General features: G+C 37.6%; 1 protein-coding gene across 2 annotated transcripts in view; it reads left to right on the forward strand.

Annotated features, from left to right (window-relative positions):
- The window catches only part of Sntg1 (syntrophin gamma 1), a 910,195-nt gene that overhangs the window by 883,773 nt on the left and 16,016 nt on the right, over positions 1-10,406 (forward strand). The window lies entirely within an intron of this gene.

The raw sequence follows: 10,406 nt of genomic DNA on the forward strand, positions 1-10,406 counted from the left end.
ATTGGAATTTCTTGACAAGGGCTTCCAAAAGCATTCCTCTATTGGGTTCTTCCTCATTTTTCTTTTGTCTGCCAAGATTGGACACAAGAATGATGGGTTCAGGATTCGCTTTCAGGTATTTTGATAGCTGTTGGAGTGGTTAGAATCAGTGTCACTTCCCTCTCAAAGGCTTCTAGATAGGGGAAGAAAACAAATTTATCCATCATTTTAGAATAATAGCTGGTTGTTTCCCTTAGCTACAGGTGGGCAGTACAGTATAGGAGACCAAGATTTGAGGTCTTACATCTGAGCAGCACTTTCTGGTTAGGAACAAAATCATCAATGAGAAATAATTGTCTAAATAACTTTTCATATAAACTTAAGCTTAATGTTTGGGAAGTGTAATCCCTTGAACTCTTAAAGAAATAAATTGATGACTTTACTTTTCATTATACTTTTCTTTAGGTGTTTAAGATGATACAGTTGGCTCAAATAAATCTATTTATTTTTACACTTAAGGTCATTTGAGGATCTGTTCCTCAGGGGTCTCATGGGTTTGGGAGGAGCTCCTGGCTCCTTTCTTTTACCAGTTATATCTATGTGAAGATAAGTCTAAGATCTTGTTCAACCATGTCTTGCTTCACTTGGAAACATGAAAGAGATGTTTCCTCTGAGTTGACTCTCCTCTTTGTAGACTGGACACTGGTTCAAGTCCATCTTATGGGTTCTCCATGTCCTTCCTGAACAAGAGGACAGGTGACTCACCACAGTAACGGGACATTTTGAAAGATGTTCCATAGTCTTCTGGAACTTAGTTGACCTTGGTGGGCAAGAGGCAAAAACTGTCATTTAAGTCCCTCTGAAAACAGTATAGGCCTCAAACTATGGCTGTTAAACACCCAATAATGTTAGTTCTACCAGTCTGGTACTTTTAATTAGCATGGGCTATGTAGATAAGGCTTGGGTAAAAAAAAAATATTCTCAGATAAACCTAGACTAGATGCATATATTTTTCCTTAAACCAGTTGACTAAACTGTGACCATAGAAATTTTAAATTATGTGTTTATTATTTTTGTCTTATCCTTTGTATATCATAACAGACCAAAACAGACTTCCATCACTTGCTTAGGCTTTCTCATTTTTTTCTATTTTGGAAACTATCTCCATACCTATATCCTTTTAACATATTTTACATTCTCATTTTCTTTTTTTTTAAATAATTATGAGACAAACAAGCATTAACAAATAAATTTTCCATCTGTTCTGACACTTCTTTTCCTGGGGATGCTAAGCAATGCTTACTCCCTTTTAAGGTTCTAATGTCAAGTCAATGTTTGATTAAACTTTTAGTGGGGAACCAAAGAATTTATTGAGCTTACATACCAAGAAAACTAAGGGGTGGTTAAGGCGTATGTATGGTCTGAGGGTATACACACTGGATAGCCTTTACCCAGCATGGGTCATGCCTTCTCTTCCCAGCCTTCCCCAGATTGTATACTTTAGCCCTCCCCAAATCCAGGAGGACATGTGTGATTATGGTAAAATTTTACACAGTTGGCAGTGAAGAGTGACTGGATAAGGAGGTGAGGGTCCAATGACCCTGCTTGGCCCTCCTTTAATGAATGAGAACAACCATCAACAAGCCCAATTGTGACAATGTTTAGCAATCAGGCTCAGCTCTCAGCTGGATGATGGTAGTTATTTCATGAAGAAGGGACTGCTGTAGAGCATCATCTTATTAAAAGGACCTGGAATTTAAAAGGATTTGAAGCTAGGATCCACATATGAGGGAGAACATACGTCGTTTGTTTTTTCTCAGTCTGTGTTACTTCACTTAGTATAACAGTTTCTCCATTTACCTGCAAATTTCATGATTTCTTCTTTCTTTACTGCTGAGTAAAACTCCATCGTATATATGAACCACATTTTCATTATCCACTCATCAATTGAGGGACACCTAGGTGCTGCATGAGTTTGCAATCCCACCAGCAGTGAATGAGTATTCTTCACATACTTGCCAGCATTCGGTATTTGTTCTTTTGATCCTAGCCAATCTGAATTTCCCTAATTACTATGTTGAACAATTTTTGAGATGTTTCTTAGCCACCTTTATTTCTTCCTTTGAGAACTCTCTGTTTAGCTCTTTAGCCCATCTTGTCATTGGGTCATTTGGTTTCTCAATTCTTTGTTTTTTGAGTTCTTTATATATTCTGGATGTTAAACCTCTGTCAGATGCGTCACTGGTGAAGACTTTTTCCTATTCTGTGGGATTTCTCTTCACTTTTTTGATTGTTTCTTTTGCTGTATAGAAGCTTTTTATTTTAATGAGGTCCCACGTGTTAATTGCTGACCTTAATCTCTGAGCAACTTCTGTCTGATTTAGAAAATCCTTTCCTACACCTATATCCTGTAAGTTACTGCCAATATTTTCTTCTGGAGTTTCAGGGTTTTCAGCTTCACATTGAGGTCTTTGATCCATTTGGAGCTGACTTTTGTGCAAGGTGAAATATAAGGATCTAGTTTCATGATTTTACAGGTGGAGATCCAGTTTTGCCAGCATCATTTGTTGAAGATGCTGTCTTTACTCCATTGTGTGTTCTTAACACCTTCATCAAATATCAGGTGGCTGAAATTGTGTGTATTTGTGTCTGAGTCTTCAATGATGTTCCATTGATCTATGTGTCTATTTTTGTGCCAGTACCATGCTGTTTTTATGACTATAGCACTATAGTATACTTTAAGATCTGGTATAGTAACCTCCCAGTGTTTCTCTGGTTCTCAGGGTTGCTTTGGCTATCCTGGGTCTTTTGTGTTTCCATATGAATTTAAGAATTTTTTTTCTAATTCTGTGAAGTATGTCATGTGGATTTTGATTGGGATTACATTGAATCTATATATTGCTTTTGGTGAGATGGTCATTTTCACAGTATTAATTCTTCCAATCCATGAGCATGGGAGGTCCTTCATTCTGGTGTCTTCCTAATCTCTTTCTTTAATGTTTTAAAATTGTCATTGTAGAGATCTTTGGTTTCTTTGGTCAGATTTATTCCAAGATTTTTTTTTGTAGCTATTGTGAATGAGAGCATTTCATTGTACTCTTTCTCCTACTGCTTGTTATTGGTATATAGAAAGGCTCCTGATTTTTGTAGGATGATTTTTATAACCTGCCAGTATTCTGAAAGTGTTAATCAGTTGTAGGACTTTTCTGGTGGAATTTGTGGGATCTCTTAGATATAAGATCATATCATTTGCAAAAGGTGATAGTTTGACCTCTTCTTTTCCAATTAGTAGTCCTTTAATTTCTTTCTCCTCTCATTGCTCTAGAAGAGTTTCAAGCACTATGTTGAAAAGGAGTGGAGATAGTGGACATCCTTGTCTGATTCCTGATTTTAATGGGAATGCTTCCAGTCTTTCTCCATTTAGAATGATGTTGGCTGTGGGTTTGTTATATATAACTTTAATTATGTTGAGGTATGTTGCCTCCAGTCCAATTCCCTCTAGGGTTTTGAATAGAAATGCATGTTGAATTTTGTCAAAAACCTCTTCTGCATCTATTGAGATAACAATGTGGTTTTTGTCTTTGAGTCCGTTTATATGATTAGCGATGTTTATTGACTTACGTATATTGAACCAGCCCTGCATATCTGGGATAAAGCCTGCTTGGTCAAGGTGAATGATCTTGGTGTGTATCTGTATGCAGTTTGCAAGTATTTTGTTGAGAATTTTTGCATGTGTGTTCATTAAGGATATGGGTCTATAGTTTTCTTTTTTGGTTGTGTCTTTACTTGCTTTGAGTATTAGAGTGATGCTGGCTTCATAAAAGGAATGTGGGAGTTCTCCCTCTGTTTCTATCATTTTGAATATTTTTCAGCAATATTGGTGGGAGGTCTTCTTTAAATGTGTGGTAGAATTCTGCTGTAAATCCACCTGGGCCTGGGCTTTTTCTAGTTGGGAGACTTTGTATTACTGCTTCAATTTCCTTATATGTTATGGGCCTATTCAAACTGTTGATCTCTTTTTGGTTTAACTTTGATGCTTCCCATGATTTCAGATATCCAACCACTTATTTTAGATTTTCAGATTCAGTAGCATATAGTTTTGAAAATATTCCCTTATAATGGTCTGGACCTTTCAGCTCTGATTTTGTTGATTTGTATTTGCTCTTTATTTCTTTTGGTTAACTGGGCTAAGGATCTGTCTATTTTGTTCAGCTTTTCAAAGAACCAGTTCTTCGATCCATTGATTCTTTGTATTGTTTTATTTCTATTTCATTAATTTCTGCTCTGATTTTTGTTATTTCTTCTCTTATGCTGGGTTTAGATTTCATTTGTTCTTGCCTTTCCAGTGTCTTGAGTTGCAGAGTTAGGTCATTTATTTGGGCTCTTTCTAATTTTTAAATGTAGGCCCTTAGAACTATTAACTTCCCTCTTAGGACTGCTTTTACTGTGTCCCAGTGGTTGTGGTGTGCTGCACTGTCCTTTTTGTTGAATTCCAGGAATTCTTTTATTTCTTTCTTAATTTCTCCTTTGCCCCACTCATTGTTTAAGAGTGTGTTGTTCAATCACCATGAGTACATGTAGTAACTAGGGCTTTGTTCACTGTTGATTCTGAACTTTATTCCATTGTGTTCTGATAGAATGCATTGGATTATTTCATTTTTTTATTTTATTTCTTGAGGTTTGTTTTGTGGCCCAGTATATAGTCAATTTTTGAAAAAGTTCCATGGGGTGCTGAGTAGAAAGTGTATTCTTTGTTGCTTGGTTGGACTATTCAAAAGATGTCTGTTAGGTCCATTTGATGTATGGTATCATTTAATTCAGACATCTCTCTGTTTATTCTGTCCAGTTGACCTGCCTGATGGAGACAGTGCAGTGTTGATGTCCTGTAGTATTACTGCATTGGGGTTAATCTGTGTCTTAAATTCCTGTAGTGTTGTTTTTATGAATTTGGGTGCACCAGAGTTTGGTGCATATATGTTAAGAATTGTACTATCTTCTTGGTTAACTGTTCCTTTAATCAGAATAAAGTGACCCTCCTTATCTCTTGTGATTAGTTTTTCTTTGATGTCTATTTTGTCAGATATTAGAATTGCAACCCCTGCTTGTTTCTTAATACCACTTGCTTAGAATATTCTTTTTCATCCTTTTACATTAGTGTCATGCCTGTCCTTGAAGGTGAGATGGGTTTCTTTCAGACAGCAAACAGATGGATTTTGTTTCTTCATCCATTCACTTAACCTGTATCTTTTGACTGTGGAGTTCAGTTCATTGATATTTAAGGTTATTATTGAAAGATGTGTATTGGGTTGCTGTCATAGCTGTTTATATTCTCTGTCTAATTTTGTGTTTCCTAGATTATACCTTTATTTTCTTTTGTTGCCCTGGGGTATAGTTGTTTCTCTTTCTGCTCTCTGTATTGCTTCAAGTATTTTTTGAAGGACTGGTTTTGTGGACATGTACTTTTTCATACTATTCATGTCATGGAAGATTCTCCTTTCCCCTCAACTATAAAAGATATTTTTGCTGGTTGAGGTATTCTGGGCTGGTATCTATTGTCATACAGAACTGGAAATACCTTGGTCCAAGCTCTTCTGGCTTTCATAGTTTGCACTGATAAGTCAGCTGTAATTCTGATGGGCTTTCCTTTGTATATGACTTGTTTTTCTTTTGCTGCTTTCAGTATTCTCTCTTTGTTCTATACATTTAGTGTTTTTACTATGGTATGTCATGGGGAGTTACTTTTCTGATCCTGTTTATTTGGTGTTCTATGTGCTTCTTGTAGTTCAATGGGGACGTCTTTCCTTAATTTCTGGAAATTCTCTTCTACAATCCAGTTTAAGAACCATTAACCTGAAATTCTTCTTATTACCCTATTCCTGTGATCTGTGGACTTGGTGTTTTCATGGTGTCCCACATCTCTTGCATTCCATTCCTGTGTTTTTTAAAATTTTCCATAATTTTTGCTTGAGTTGTCCAATTCTTCAACTTTATCCTCCAGTGCTGATAATTCTGTTTTCCATTTCATTCATCCTAGCGGTGAGGCTTTCCCCTGTCATTTCAATTTGCCTTATTAAGTTTTGCAATTCCTTCTTCATTTCTGCCTGAGTTTTCTTCAATGTTTCTGTCTCTTTTGTGAATTCATTCAGAAGTTTATCTCTTCTAGCTCTTTGATTTGTTTGTCATGTGTTCTGTAAATTCATTGAATTCCTTGATCAGGTTTATGATTGTTCTTTTAAATTCAGTGTCCTGGATTATCTTTAGGGGGTTCTCCATGTAGAACTCTTCTACAGGATTGATGGAGTTTGGTGGGGACATAGTGTTTTAGCTTTTCATTTTATTATTCTTTCTTTGTGATTTTGGCATGTGAATTTCTTTTTGTTGTTTATCCTTCTAATATGAGAATTAAGTTGAAGTATGCTTTTGTTTGTATTATCAGGGTGCCTAGATTCTTTCTTTATTGGTTATGCAAAGCTGGTTCATATAGGGTTCAGGTTCTCTCAGGTTTAATTTGGAAGGAACTGATAGCTTCAGGAGTACTCACAGAAGCCCAATTCAGGTTCTCAGCCCCTACGCCAGAGGCAGGTCAGAGAGGAGGCCATAACTCAGCACTCTCTAGTGGTCTGCTGATCCACTACAACAATGGAGGTTGAAACCCACCCTCTCTGGCTGTCCTTTAGAATCTCAGCCTTAGACTATCAAAGCCATATATGCCCTGGGGCCTTGGGAATGGCCTCACAAAATCCCAGGTAAGAGGATGAGTATGGGGCAATTAGGGGAAACTCACCACCATGTGGAAGCAGGATCCCAGGGCTCCCAGGCATTCCCCTGCATTCTCAGGCCCTCTGCCTGAGGGAGGCCAGAACTTGGCACTCCCTGGCAGACTGCTGAGATTAGAACCCCTACACCAATCCTAATAATTGTTCTTAATAAAGATTAAAACTTAGTGGAGAGAAAGGTTAAACAATTTGTATTGTGTTTTAGAAAATGGGCTTGATTGCAAAGGTCAAAATTTTTTTTTTATTTAAAAAGGGTGAATCCAATATTTTCTTAATCAGGATGCAATTTTTAAAATTTATTTAATAACCACCTAATTAGTAGAAGCATTTCATTACGACAGCATTGACATAGTCAATAACAGTTTCCAGAGCAAAAATGCATCTGTTTCAAAATTGGCTGTAATTTTTAGGTTCATGGTGTTAAATTAATATGGTTATACATTTTTTTGGACTTTTTTGAGACAGGGTCTCCCTGTAGCACCAGCTGGCCCAGAACTCACTATGTAGACTAGGCTGGCCTTAAACCCACAGAGATCCACCTGCCTCTGCCTTCCAAGTGCTGGGACTAAAGGTATGTGCCACCACGGCCAACCATCATTAATGTACTCAGCATAAACCCTATAAGATATAAAATTGAATGAGGTTTTAACCTTTGAAAACAATCTCCATTTCATTTTAGAATATACTGTTTCATACAGAAAACCACATTTTTAATGCCAATAGCACTTAGATGTTTGCACATGCATCTCTAATCTCTGTATATCTGATTATTACTAGTCACATTCAGTTACTTTCTGGGATCCTTGGCACCTAAGCATGGGTTTAAATTCATCAAGCAGATTTCAATGGTAATGTTTTTCATATCTACTAATTAACATGAAGCAAATTTTTATGCTTTTTCCTCAAATATAACTCTTTTTATTTATTGATTTTTTATGTGTATTCCATACAGAACATCCCAAACAATCTTTTTTATCTTGTACCCTCATCCTGAATAGCACCTTCCCATAGCCTTCCCCCACCCCACTGGAGCCCATGTACTCTGTCATCCTTGCTACTGTCCACTGTGTGGTCAGTTCTCCCAGCCATTCCTCAGTGCTAGCATCCACTGAGTCTAGTCAGCCTATCTAGAGTCTCTTGTTTTAGGAAGATCAGCTCTTCCTCATCTAGCAGCAATCAGTTGCCAATATTCATTTAGATAAGATTGGGGTCTGCTGTTCATTTTCCCAGTTCTATGCTAGTTACTGTCTGGGAGTCTTTTGGGCCACCTTGGCCAACAACTCAAAAGAAGGTATCTCCTGTTGGTGTTTGGTGGTGTTATGTAGCCATTAGCTATTCACATGGACTCTAAAAGGATTATACCGCTCACTTTAATATTTGTTTATATTTTCCTTTTGGGTGTTTAAGACCATAGAGTTGGCCCAAATAAACCAATTTAATTTTATTCTTAAGGTCGTTTGAGGATCTGTTCCTCAGGGGACTAGACCAAGTTATTGGGTTGGTCTGGGTGCAAAGGCTCTGGAAACAGTGGGAAGTCTGGGCCAAGAGGGCAGTCCAGAGGCCTGGGGTGCCAAGAGAAGAAATGGATCAGTGCTCACGCCAGGAAGAGAGATAGGGTGGGGGAGCTGGGAGGGTGAATGAGATTTTGGGGGTCAAGGCACAGTGTGCATGGTTGAACATACCCAGGAAAGATTCTGGCCTCAGGAGGAAGTGGTTTTAAATAAAACACAATTTTATGTGCATTCTCAAGACCAAATACATTATAATGCAGGTTATTTGGAAAAATTCATGAAACAGTTTGCTTGCGTACATCAAGTACTTGAGTTACAGAATGTACTGTAGAATTAAGTAAGATCTATGAATAGTGTTTAAGTCTTTGTTTTGAGAAATCTCAGAAATATTTAGAGAAAGTGATGCAGGTCTATATAGGAAGAATAAGAACTTTGTTTTTGTTTTGAGCTATGTAACACTAATGTCATAATACAGAAGCTTACTATAATTTGTTTCATCTGGAAGCATGAACTCATAAATTCTCACTTCATTACTCAGAAGCTGAATAAATTTCACATCTGTTTTCCAAACCTCATTAAGCCACTCAACTTTTCCAGAGGAACGCAGAATGGTTCAGAATAAGAAGTTCATGTAGGTTTTTGACAATTCACCAAAATCTGACTTTGTTCCTTTGGGAACTTTGAGAGTTCATATATGCAATGCTCTGTGTGATACTGACACAGATGTTAATAGAAAATCAGTAGAAAGTTTGTAGAGTTGTTCATAACTATGTTTTCTATATAAACATGTTTTTCATTAGTTCTAGTAATCTGTGATTTGTATTACATTTTTAAATGTTTTTATTGTTTTTGTGCATTTCGTATAATAGAGCTTAATAAAATTTAGACTCCCTCCCCCATCCTCCTTGACCCCCCCCTGTAGCCCATCCCCACAAAATTTCATACATTCTGTCATATATATTAAGTCCTATCTGGTCAAACATTTGTACCCAGATGGTCCTCAGTGCAAGTTCATCCACTGGAGTCTAGTCAGCCTATCTAGAATCTCTCCTTTAAAGAAGATCTACTCTCCCTGACCCAGCAGTATTCAGTTGCCAATAGTTCCTCAACTAGGGTTGGGCCCTGCTGCCCATTTCCCCAGTTCTATGCTGGGTTTTTGTCTGATTTGATTGACATGAGTCTTGTGCATGCTGACACCATTGTTGAAGTTCCTGTGAGGAAGTTCCGAGAGGCCCGAAAGCCTCTGTTTCTTATGTTGCTCATGCACCAACCCTGGCTCTTACAATCTTTCTACTTCTTCTTCAGCAATGGTCCCTGAGCCGTGAGTGTGAGAGTCTCAATATAGGAGTCCTGTCCAGGGACACACACTTTGCAGTCTCCTATTCTCTAAAACTTGGCCAGATGTAGCCTTCTGTGTGTATTGCACCATGTTGTATGAGGAAGCTTCCCAGGTGATAGTTGAGGGATGTATTAGCATTCTCACTACCTCCTGTTCTGCAATGTTTCATGGACCTTGGGTGTTGAGGTTCCACTATAGATCTGTGACTTAGGGTTTGGCATCCCTCGGACATATATTCTCTGTATATAATCAGTTGTAGAACCCTGTAAAAGCCTCCATCTGTTGCAAAAAGAAGCTTCTTTGATGAATGTATGATATACTTGTCTGTAAATGTAAGGACTCATATTTAGCATACAGTAAGAAATTTCATTTGCCTAGAGATGACAAAGATAGAGTTTTCGCTATGAGTTATGATCTCGCCAGCCATGTGCATTTGACTATATTTATAGTGCCACCCATGAATTCCCTCCCATTGAGTGGGCTTTATATAAATTCAATTAGATACCTGTTGATTACTCCCCAGATAACAATGCAAATTTCATTTCTAGAGATGACAAAGATAGAGTTTTCGCTATGAGTTATGATCTCGCCAGCCATGTGCATTTGACTATATTTATAGTGCCACACATGAATTCCCTCCCATTGAGTGGGCTTTATATAAATTCAATTAGATACCTGTTGATTACTCCCCAGTGACATTTGCCACTGCTTTACCAATAGAGTTTGCTGTACTAGTCATGTGGTTTTATTAGGCCTTACAGCTGAGTTGGACAATTGATGTATTTTTCTCCCTTAGCAACT

The sequence above is a fragment of the Nannospalax galili genome, unplaced genomic scaffold, assembly GCF_000622305.1.
Source record: "Nannospalax galili isolate Female #2095 unplaced genomic scaffold, S.galili_v1.0 scaffold745, whole genome shotgun sequence".
Classification (NCBI taxonomy): domain Eukaryota; kingdom Metazoa; phylum Chordata; class Mammalia; order Rodentia; family Spalacidae; genus Nannospalax; species Nannospalax galili.